The sequence below is a fragment of the Myotis daubentonii genome, chromosome 4 (genome assembly GCF_963259705.1).
Source record: "Myotis daubentonii chromosome 4, mMyoDau2.1, whole genome shotgun sequence".
NCBI lineage: Eukaryota > Metazoa > Chordata > Mammalia > Chiroptera > Vespertilionidae > Myotis > Myotis daubentonii.
Window position 1 is genome coordinate 81,828,024 of NC_081843.1, and position 12,390 is coordinate 81,840,413.

Below are 12,390 nucleotides of genomic sequence, written 5' to 3' on the forward strand. Positions count from 1 at the left end.
TCTACTTCCATGTGTGTCTCCCACGAGTGTATGAAGCACCATTCGTTATTGCTGTGGTCTGAAACGTTATCCATTAGCGGCAGAGCCCATGTTGCCTTCACCTGTTTAAGGAGGGATTTACTAGTAGTCCACCCTGTGGTAGAAATACAGTGGGTCCTTTTCTTCTACTCTAATGGGGGTTTGCGCCGTGAACCAGACTCGCCATGGGGATAGGACCCAAGGCCGCTTTCCTCTGCGCCTCCTGCGCTCCCCAGACCCGGTGAGAGGAGAGGGAGGGTCCGAGCTGAAGTGGGGAGTTTGGGGTCACAATCTCTGACCAGCTCAGGCAGAATTGCGCTCTTGCTGACGGTAGAAGAGGCAGTGGTGCCGTGTCCACATTTTAGAGTAGCCCAGCAGGTGGCAGAGTCGCGGCAGGCACCCACTGCGCTTCCGTTCCTCAGGCTGACCTGTGGGACGGGCGTTGGGCTCCTCAAATGGGACCAGATGAGCTTGATCCTGACTCTTGCCGAGGGACACTGCCAAATACAGGCTTACGGGGCATACACGCAGCCGGGAGACAATCACACAGCACTACGTCCATCGGAGAGATGGCACTTCACCTCAAACCGCAGTCCATGCCCATCGACCAGCTTATCTAAGGCCTCACACTTTCCTTGCTCTATAGCAGATTGTTGATCAGAGTCTCATCTCACCGTGGCATTTTCTTGGAGGAACCTGGGCCCTGGGGGCGATTATTGCAGGGATCATACCATACTACTGTTCTATGGAGGATATTTATGGACTTAATTTCTACTGGGATACAGAATGGAGGCTGGCCATAGGGGGGATGGCAGAAAGAACCACTATTTCTGTCCCAAAATGAAACTGTAAATCTATTCATGCATTTAGAAGCATTCTCGCCCTTCAGGGGTTTTCCTCGACGCCACTTTCTCCAGATCGGCCTCTCCGGTGTCCCTTCTTCGTGTTCCCCAGGCAGGGTTGCGGGGTTGCTCTGCACTGAAGATTCCAGGCATGACTGGTCCTTGCTCGCTAAGGGAGGCGGTCACGGCGTGTTCAAGTTCCTGCACGGGAGCGTTTCTGTCTGCGTGGCAGGTGTGAATGGACGTGAGGAAGTCTGGCCACCCAGCTCTCTCTCTCCTCTTCTCCCAAGCTCTCTCATCTGCTTCATTTTCTATCCTCTGATGTGGCTGATGAGTGGTCAAACAGTTTGGGTTTCGGGGAAAAGAGAGGTCCCTTTTAGACCCCACCCTGAGCCCCGGACCTCCTCCCTGGGGTGTCTGACACTAACAGCACAGGCAGCAGACAGAACTTGTATCCTATGTTCTTTAGCTGTTGTCCTCTGTAACTTTTCAGGGAAAGAGAGATGCTTAAAGGGAGGGCCGCAAGTGCCCCGGCCACTGTGCCTCACCGGGCACCAGGCACCAGGAAGCACTCAAACATCGAGTCGATTGAGAGGGCTCGAGTCTCAGTCATTTGTGAAGAATTACAGTGTGAGGCCTGAGGCTTCCACAGCGACCCAGCATCAGGAACAGCTGCATCACGGAGAGCTCTCCGAGAGCCCCATCGTGAGTGGAGGTGAGTCTGTTACATAGGAGGCTTCTGGTGATGTGAACAGGATTCTAGCTACTTAAAGCTCCTCCGTGTCTGTGTTTTACAAAGTGTGGGGTGTGTGCCCCTGGAGCTATGCAAGATGATTTCATTTGTACACAAGCAAATATTTTATTATACTTATTCTGAATATATTTAATGTTCCTTAGAAAAAATGTAAGTAACATACCCAAAGTATAATTTTACAAGTACTATTGATTAGGACAAGGTGAAGGTCCTTGTCTTTATCATTTTTTGCACAGATTTAAAGAAAAAGTGAAATCAATAATAGCCTAGGTCAGTGATGGCGAACCTTTTGAGCTCGGCGTGTCAGCATTTTGAAAAACCCTAACTTAACTCTGGTGCCGTGCCACATATAGAAATTTTTTGATATTTGCAACCATAGTAAAACAAAGACTTATATTTTTGATATTTATTTATTTTTTATATTTATTTTAAATGCCATTTAACAAAGAAAAATCAACCAAAAAAATGAGTTCGTGTGTCACCTCTGACACGCGTGTCATAGGTTCACCGTCACTGGTCTAGGTATATAAAGCCAATAACGAAGATGAGTATATGGAGGACTGATATTAGAGAAACTCTGGCCACATCCCTCTCGGTTCGCAATATGTGCAGCTTGGAGACCTGGCCAATAGCAGAGGCCGGAGACCCATGCTGGTCGATAATACACTGGCACGTACCCTGAACGGCCTTTTAAAAGTCACCAATGTCCAGTAGCTCTGCTGGGTCGCTGTTGAGACTGAACTCACTGCTCTCTAGATGGAATCTTCCTTCTTCAGCTCTGCAGTGACCAGAGGAGGGCCACTGGGTGGGGAATTGTGGACTTTTGACCCAGGAGGCTTCCCAGGAATTGGTGGGGAGATGTTGGGGGGCCAGGGCCTCTGTGGAGCTGACCTGCCTTGTTTGATTCTCGGCTGGACCCCCAACCTGGGGCTTTCTGTTTCCCCAAAATTGGGAACTGATGTGATATGACGCAAAAGACATATTTTTTAAAGGAGTATAATCTAGAACTGTAATGAGTAGAATGATAGGAGTAAAATGAAGTCGGCTAAGGCAAAAGAACCCACGAAGCAGCCAGTCAGCACCCTGAGCACCTGAGGAGGCAAAGCAGGGCAGTGAGCCGCAGACATGAGCCTTCGCTGCAGGGCTGGTCACTCCCGACGTGAGAAAATACGGCACTTGTGGTCCATCCTGAGGCACAACCATGTTGTTCTAAAGCAATATTAGTTGGAGAAAATGAAAGGCTAATGGCAGTGAGCTATGATGACAGACTGAGGATGGAACCATGACTGGGAGCACGGGGCGGGCGGGTCCTGTAAGCATCCTAGTACCAGGTCAACTCCAGGAGCTGAGATCAGAGAGCTGGATGGTTGGGGACTGGGGCGTGGAATAGAATGGAAACATCCCCAGGCTGTGGAGCGAAGCAGATAGCTATGGTCAATTGTCACAGCTGGAACCATCAGGGATGAGGAAGTGGGTTGGAGCCAGGATTCTGCTGATATTGACAATAGTTGTGATGGATGAGTCAGGCAGGTGATCAAAAGTTAAGGGCTAGGAGGTCCCCAAGGAGAGAGCAAAATAGAGGGACAGATTTGAAGCATCAGCTCCAAGGGGACTTCAACAACCACAACCAAGTACTTAAGTGGGATAACTGCTCTCACGAAGCTCATCTCAGACATGATGGCCTCTCTGGCAGCCTTTGGGGACCTTCGTCCCGGGTTTGATTAGGTGCCCATCCTGTGTGCTCTGCAGTTTCCTGTTCTTATCTTTCACAACATTTAGCACACTGTATTGTCATTGTTGACTTACTCTCCTCCCTCCTTGTAAGGACAAAGACTGTGTGTCTTTCATCTGAGTAACTCTACTACAGAGAGGGAGGGAGGGAGGGAGGGAGGGAGGGAGGGAGAGAGAGAGAGAGAGAGGGAGAGAGAGAGAGAGAGAGAGAGAGAGATATTAAGTAGACTTGAACTAAATTGGCAAACTTTCACCATAGCCAAATCACTTGGAGATCCCAAGGGGTATCAACCACAGGGTTTCAACTACATTTCAAAAACTAACTCAAGCTGGCTGATGCTTTGGAAGGAACTTGTGGTGCAAAGAAGGGCCTTGCTGAATCCAGTTTCACCCTTCCCTTCGCTGCATCAGCGCGACACTTCTTTCTCTTCCCAGGAGGCTCCACCCTCCCTCTTCTTTCGAGCCATTGTCTGCTCAACATGAAAAACATCCTCTAGAAAACGTAATCTCTAATTGCATCAGTGGGAAAATCCAGCTCTCAGGTATAGAATGATTAAACACAGAAAAACTGCTTTCCAATAATAATGAACCCGTCCCTTATTTTCTGCCCGTACGCTGTGATTTCCCAGAGTCCTTCAGTGCTTTCACTCACTGTCAATTCGCAGTAAAAATCCTCTCTCCAAGTTGGCATTCAGTATTAAAAGTCTGAACTGCGTGTCGTTGAACTGAATTGCCTCCTTGGCTTCTCCTCCATATAAGTACACACTTGGCAAACCACTTGCTTTAAGCTCCTGAGTTTTCTTGACTTTCTGGAGTTTCCTCACGCCCTGCTCTCTTATCGCTGCCTGAGTTTCCACCCAGCATTTGCACACCCTGGGCTCACCCCGCAGTCCCTCGTGGGCCAGGCCAGTGTTTCTCGCCCTGCACCATGCACGTGGCCTTGTGCTGTGGCGGGTGGGAGATGAGGAAAACAGGCCTGCCATGTTTCTGAAGGGTCATCCATCTGCCCCAGGGAACATCCTCCGGGTCAACCTCTCTCCATCGACAGACAGTTACTGGAGCCCCTGCCAGGTGCCCTGGCTGTGCCAAGGTGAGGTGGGGGCAAAGACCAATCAGAAGCAGGCTGGCAAGCCTGTGGGTCTCCACCTGGCAAATGCTCCTCCATTCAAGTCCCAGCTCGTGCCACTTCCTCGGGGCAGGAGTTCCTGACTCCTCTCTTCATCTCTAACTCTACAGCTCTTTGTTTACATTTCTGCTGCGGCGCTCATCCTGTGTGAGGACTTAAGGGAAACATACACGACACCCCTCGCCTCTGGTTTTGAATTGAGAACTATACACATGAGTTGAAGAGGTGGCGCTTACAGTATCTGCTTCACTATATATCAGTTGAAGCTCGATGGGAGAAAGCAGTGGGCCTGCAGCCAAATGAGCTTCCTGATTCGCCACACACACATCCATACACACTCGCCCCAATGGGCCTGGCCCAGCCACTCGGCCACACTGAGCAGCTGGAGAACTGCAGGCCTCCCTGGACAGAGCAGCTCTCTTAGCACACAGAGAGAGCATGCCTGCTCACCTGTAGGGGAGGCTTTAAAAGAGAAGGGGCAGGCCGTTTGGGGTGGTCTTCATGTTAACACATTACTCCCTCCAATAGACTAGTCTAGAGCAGCAATGTTCAACCTTTTGCCTCTCATGTCACACCTAAACTAATTACTAAATTTCTGCGGCACACCAAAAAATATATCTTTTGTCGACCTGACAAAAAAAGATATAATTTTGATTCATTCACACTGGACAGCTATTGTTGTGTTGGTTGTTGTAATTTATTTATTTATTTATTTATTTATTCCTTTCTTCCTTTTTTTTTTTTTTTTTTTTACAATCTAAGGGAAAAGAGGTCAGTGCCCCTGACTAAATAGTCAGGTATTGCATGTTTTAAAAGTTCTTGCAGTACACCAGTGTGCCACCTCTAAGCAAAGGGATTGTTGCTCTATAGTATTTGAGGATATTACTCTATTTTTTTTTTTCCCACTTTGTATCTTTTTTCCTATCCTCCACGCCCCAGTCCTTGCATTTACATTGTTGGTAGGAACCTGGCAAGATGGAAACAAAAGTGGCCTGCACATATTTCTTGCTTTTATTTTAAAAGCTTAAGCCCTTAGGGACGGGGTATTTGTTAAGCATAGCTAGGGTTTCTGGACAAAATGGGAAGGGAGAATTGCCTTCATTTTAGAAAACATTTTTATTCAGGTTTGGTTTGAAATGTGGAAGGAGAGAGAGAGAGAGAGAGAGAGAGAGAGAGAGAGAGAGAGAGAGAGAGAGAGAGAGAGAGAGAAAGAGAGAGAGAAAAGGAGGGAGGGCCTGTGGGTTCTAAGAGCAAACTGAAGCCACGTCCTGGAAGCAACAATGAGAAGCAGAAAGACTCTAGAGAAAAGGACGGCCTCCGCCAAGATGTTCATGTGTTGAGCACAGCACGGAAGCATCAAGAATCACCACATCCCAGCGCCATGAGAACCAGGACAATGGTGTTCACCAGCCACACCTGGTGGGCCCATCTCCAAGGACCGACTGAGTCCTCACCTTGGGAAGACAGTGTTCCAGCTGAGCCAGGAGTGTGTGGGTGTGTGTTGTGGGAGGGAAGGTCAGAAATAGAAATTAAGTTATATTATAAAATTTAAAGTTGTGTTTCTTCAGAGAGCAGATTAGTGGCTTCCAGGAGGGGAAGAGATGGGAATGGGCAAAGGCAGTCAAAGGGACAGACTTCCAGTGAGAAGATGATAAGTTCTGGGACTACAGTGAACAAAATTGTCTTGTATATTTGAAAGTTGCTAAGAGAATAGACTTAGAAGAGAAGCATTAGTTCCTATTGAAGATTAGTCTAACTGAACAGTAAGAAACTATAAGAATAGTGTACCAATAAAAATACCAGTTTTAACATACACAAAGCCAAGAAAACCAACAATGCCAGATACTGAATTTATATCACACTGTCCTTTGAACACCCAGCAGGAATAACTGCTGAATGCAGATACCATGGAGTCAATTCTTCCTCTTTTCATCAAGAAAGAAAACAGACTTCCCCAAACCTCTCACTAACTGCGACTGTGTTCTAGAGTTGCCTTTAGCTGCAAAAGAGTCTGAAAAAGTGATCCGCTGGCATTTTCAGACTTTACTGTTGGAGAGGGCATTGCCATCATGAAGGAAGCAAGATAGAATGTCTGTGGAATAATAAGCAATGTTGAGCCCCACTCCTGCCTCCGATGATTATTGGCGCCAGTGGGTCCTCACCTGCCTTGAGCTTGGACTTTAGCCGGCTGACTCCCTTTGGACTGGTCCTTTGTGTCTGTATCCTCCCCAAATCAATCTCTCTGCTCCCTGCTATGGCATCATGTCCCAGATGACAGGCTCAGCCTGATGTTGAAATGGATATACACCAGCCAGCCCTCTGGGCCTCCGCTCATCCGACCCAGCCAGGGAACCACAGAGAGAGAGACCTAGACTTGTGACTCTGGGGGAAGCAGAATCTGTGGAACAGGACAACGACAGCCAAGGAGCTCGCGCCCAGTCCCCCAGGAAGGCAGCCTCGTACCAATCACCAGCAACCTTTGAAGGAAGGCCTTTTTAACTGAGGCCCGTGTTGAAAGGTAGGACTGTGTAACTGAAGGAGCATGAGTTTCGGTGCTACAGACATGAATTTGAACCTCAGCTCTTGCCACTTATTAGCTAATTGATGTTGAGCAAGTTACTTGACCTAAGTCTTTGTTCCCTAAGCAACAAAACGGAATTACAGTAGCACCTAAGCCCCAGGCTGGTGGAAAGGACTGAGTGAGCACAGGGCTTGGCACAGACTCAAGGGGGCAGTACACAGTAAAGACACCGGGCCGTCATGCCACCCTGAGTGTTCCCCTAGGTCATAATTCAGAACTCTGGGCCAGTACAGGCCCTGAAACCAGAGCCTGAGCTCAAATCCAAACTTGGCCCCTACTCTTAGACCCAGGGCCAGTCACTGAGCCTCACTGTGCCCCAGTTTTATTATTAAAAAAGGGGGTGTCAATATCAGTGCCTGTCTCTCTGCTTGATAGGAGGCTCGAGGACAATCATGCAGGCAAGACACTTGGACAGCTGTGGCAGAGAGTATGCGTGTTAGGTTAAATTTGTTGGGGCATAACAGTTATGTCATTTTCTGGACTCTCTGCTTAAGATTAGAGGAAAGGAGAGATGCGTGTAGAAAGAATTCATCAAGTGACTGACATTAGATTTGGACACTTACAGAGTAAATCTTCCCAGGAAGATGCACTTTTCCAGAACCACTTCATTTCACTGCCAGCAGAGGGCAGCCTCGTCCTCCTCACCAGCGGCCTGTACGGCCAGATGGGAGGATGGTGAGGGCCAGGCTGACATGGGTCACACCACCTCGGTCCGGGTCCCAGACCACCTATGCCAGGCTGCGCAAAGTTGAGCAATGTTTTGAACTTCCTTTTGCCTCAGTTTTCTCTACCTGTAAAATGGGAATAATAAACCTACCTCCGAAGGTTGCTGTGAAGAACAGCGCCTGGCACAACATGCTCGAAATAATGCTGTCAATTACTGCTATTGGGAGCTTACTTAACTAACTTTGATTTCATTGGGATCCTTGTTGCCCCATTTTACAAATAGCGAACCGCGGTGACCGTTGCTCTGGAGCCGCCCTGGGGCTCAGCCTCCTGTTTCACTGCTCATTCCATTAAATTCCACTCTGAAAGTAAGATTGATTTTCAGTGTGTGGGTCCGACCCGTGTGTGATTTTATTTTCCCCTGGTGCATTTTAGAAACAAGGAGGTCAGTATTCCTTGCCAACTTGCCTTCCATTTCAGACTTGCTAGACTCCTCTCGGTTTCCTCCATAAAAATAAAAGCGCTGTTCTCAGAATAGAGTGGCACATTGGAAAATTTCCCCAACGAAGTGAGACCTAATTGTGGAAAATAGGAGCAGGTCTTCAAGTTGGCACCCACTTGATCTAGAACATAATGATGTCACCACTTCCCCACCCCATACTGGCGAGGAACAAGACAGAGAGGAGAGAAGGTAGCAAGATCTCACCATTTTAATACAGTAATTAGAGCACATGACCCGTGTTCACAGAGCAGCTTACACCCTAAATCCCAAAAGGAACTCCTGCCAGGAAAATACACCTCTTCCCTCCCCCACAGCCTACACCTCTGGAGCTATCTCTGCTGCTTCTGGGAATTAAAATGAAGTTCAGATCCATTGTCTGGTACCTTCTAAGGAAAAGGAGTGGTTCTGCATTCAACCAGAGTAACTTTTTCGCCCTCTATTTGAATGTCTGACCAGCTGCCGGAATCATGCATCCTTCCAGCCGACAGGTGGGCACCAAACCCAGGATGACAGTCTCTCTCATCCAGGGGTGGAGGTGTCAGCTCTGGCTGCTCTCATATCTGCCTTTCCAGAGTCTGCAAAAGCTCAGTTTGATGAACCCAACTCCGTGATCAGCCAACTATGGACTTGAGGCCCTGCAGCACTGGTCCCTCCTTCAGAGCTCACAGAGACCATTCGATCTGCAAGTTCTGTGAGGTTCACAGAAGCTACAGAAAGCACAGTGATAACCAAAGCAGCTATTGCCAGTGCACTTTCTTAAGCAGCAGGAGGCATGCTAAGTGCTTCCTGTGCATTATCCAATTTACACCCAACACAACCTATCAAGTGGTTTTCTGTCTACACCTGAGAGAGCTAGGCTTATAGAGCAAAGGGCACTTGCCCAACACAGCACAGCCAGCAAATGGCAGGGCTGGGATCTGAGGGAGGTCTGCTCTGCCTCCAGAGCCCATGGTTTACCCATGATGGTGGCACTCCTAAAGCATATCCTCCAATAGATGCCACATACTCTCTCCAGAAGACAGCTGGAGAATCTCCTTCATTCAACAGATACTTCATTGAGCACCTAGGACATGTCAGCCACTGCGCTAAGTACCCGGGATACAAAAGTGAACAGGAAGCTTGATATTCAAGATCTTACAGACAAAGAAATGATAGTCAATCAACAGTGTGTCCTGTGAAAAAAAAATTGATCTCTCAAATATGTTTCAGGAAATCCAGGGATAAAAAAGGCAGGTGCTGACTTTTCACCTGGAGCTCTGGGACACGCAATCCTTACAGATCAACCACAGAGGACCAATCTCTCTTCAAGGTGTCCAGGCCCCAGGGCCAGGGGGCACAGCCTTCCAGGGCCTTGGAGATACCAGCAGCTATGGGAAAAGTAACCAAATTCTCCCTGATTCCAGGGCAAGAGCTTGGTGAGTATTAAGATGCAGACTAGATGGCAGCATGGTCCTGAGATGTGCACCCAGTTTGCTTCAGCAAATACCAGTGGGGGGTCATCACTACAAGCCCACGATCAAGACCAGACCTCGCTGGGGAATACGGATGCCAGCCCAGAGTGACTAAAAATCCAGATGCCTCCTCAGTGCCACTGCACCATGCTGTGCCCTCGACAGTGATAGCCTTGCCTTGCCAGGGACAGGAAGGGAGGCAGAAATACTCGGACATGACTGAGCTTAAACCCAAGTCAACTGAGAAATCAATGAATTTCACTGAGCTGACCTGGGTATGACAAGATTGAGCTTCCTGCATCAGTCACCATGGTGACTGGAGGTAGAAATCCAGTGGAGCTAAAGGAACATTTGAAAAGCTACATTTCTGCACATGAGACGTGTGAATCCAACTTCATGAGCTAGAGCCGTGGTCGGCAAACTGCGGCTCACGAGCCACATGCGGCTCTTTGGCCCCTTGAGTGTGGCTCTTCCTAAGCCTTAGGAGTACCTTAATTAAGTTAATAACAATGTACCTACCTATATAGTTTAAGTTTAAAAAATTTGGCTCTCAAAAGAAATTTCAATCGTTGTACTGTTGATATTTGGCTCTGTTGACTAATGAGTTTGCCGACCACTGGGCTAGAGCAGCAGTTTGAGTGAGTGCTGACAGCAGCCCGGACTAAGGAGTAGAAGGGGAGCTGGGGAGAGTGGGTGCTTTAAGTCTTACTTCACAGACAGGATTTGGGAACTGTGTTCTGCTAAAATTCTAATCTCAACACCTCAGAATGCACCTTACTTGGAAATAGAATCATGGCAGATTCATTCATTAAAATGAGGTCATACTGGAGTGAGTGGGCCCTTTACCCCATACAACTAGTGTCTTTATAAGAAGAGGACTTGAGGCTGGAGGGACTGCCAGGGACCCTGATCCTGAAGCCATATTCAGTATCTATCTTTCTAAGCAAGACTTTGCATTTCCAGTATGAAAGGAAGGATCATTGAGGCACTGTAGACGCTCAAGTGGCTCTGAGCGGCCCGGGCCCGCCTGCTGGCTTGGCACCTGTAGTTCACCTGTGACACTAGCTTTAATGGTTCGCCGCTTCCTCAGACCTACAGTCAGGGCCCCATACAAAGTTAGGGACCTGGCTTGAGAAAAGGATGGACAAATTGAAATCTGTTTTTGGCAATAGATTCCATCATTCTCACTAAGTCTATAATGGGGAGATGAACAGATGTATAAATGTTAGTTCTTCCATATTAACCAGACTTAGAGTAAGAATACCAACAGCCTGCCTTAGAATGGAGAAAGGAGTTTTCTCCCATCTGAACATGGAGAAGAGACACAGCCGTGTCAGAGGACAGAGGTGGGCACTTCCCTCGGGAGTCCCGCGTCAGGCCCTCTCTGTGCCTGCGGTCACCCTGTGGTTTGGCTGTGTGTGCGCTTGTGCTGGCGTCCTGTCTTTCTGGTGGAGCTGTTGGAATTGAGGCAAACACCAGACCTGCTTAGACTCTCTCCCCAAGGCTTCTCAGCCTTCAGAGAGGGCTGACATGGCACTTGGAGAAACTTCCTTGGCTCTCAGGAGGCCCCCTGCCTCCCCACCCCCACAGTTCTCCCTCTCAGCACAGGGAGCCTTTCTGCATAAATTCACCCTACCTGCCATTGTTTCCTTTGCTGTTGCCTTACAGTTAGCCTGTAAACTCCGTGAAGACAAAGACCACATCACTCATGTTTAATCTTTTGTTTCCAGGGACTAGCCAGGAACCTAGCACTCAGTAGGTGTTTGTTCAATGAAGGAATACATGGACTCCAGCTTATTGCCACTGTAACTTCTCTGACGAGCAAGAAGAGTGAAGTTTTCTCTGTTGATGTGGGTAATGTCTCCACAACATCTGTTCATAGTACACAAGGGAGCATTTTGCTTTAACAAGACCAAGAATTTACATCCCCAAGAAACACATGTGGTTACTAGTGACATTAAACTGGTGGTGAGCAACCTTTTCTGCTTGAAAGGCAACTCAGAAAAAAATACAAATGTTTATGATCAGCATTTTAACATTGAATATGAAAGGAACTTTATTGGATCCTATGGGATGGGGGGGTGTACTTTTACAATGGAGATGATATACTTTATTTATTGATCAAACAAATATCAGTGGGGACACACATTACTTCTCAGCCACTAAAATGCTCGTATGAACAGCAATTCATAGACAACTAATATAATAAAAAACATATATTTGGTCTTCGTCCTGACTCCTGACACAGGGCTTCTAAAACCTTTAGAACTTCCTGAGTGGTCAAGGTAATAGGAGCATCTTTTGTTAATCATAGTAAGCCCCTGTCAACCTTAGCTGAGTTTATGCTAATGAGGTGACTCTTGATGAGCCCCTAGCTGCCAGAAGAACCAACCATGTGATCAGAGAGCTGGAACTCTCAGACCCCCACCACCACCACCACCATCTCTGGGAAGGGGAATGGGGCTGCAGATTGAGTTCAGCTACCAATGGGCGATGGTTTAATGATTCATGCCTGTGTAATGAAGCCTCCATAACAATCCCGAACAATGTGGTTTGGAGAGTTTCCAGGTTGGTGACTACATCAAGGTGCTGGGAAGGTGCTGAGCTGGAGAGGGCAGGACGCTCCGCGTTCCTCCCTCACACCCTGTCCTGTGTATCCTTTCCATCATTGTTCCTGAGTTACATCCTTTATAATAAACCAGAAAGAGTCAGTAAAGCA

General features: G+C 47.8%; 1 long non-coding RNA gene and 1 other non-coding gene across 2 annotated transcripts in view; both read right to left on the reverse strand.

Moving 5' to 3' along the window:
• LOC132232438 (uncharacterized) overlaps positions 1 to 12,390 on the reverse strand; it is a 107,640-nt gene that overhangs the window by 18,622 nt on the left and 76,628 nt on the right. The window lies entirely within an intron of this gene.
• On the reverse strand, positions 6,252 to 6,388 carry LOC132233964 (small nucleolar RNA SNORA8). The gene has a single exon (XR_009452804.1). It is a non-coding gene; the product is annotated as a small nucleolar RNA SNORA8 (small nucleolar RNA).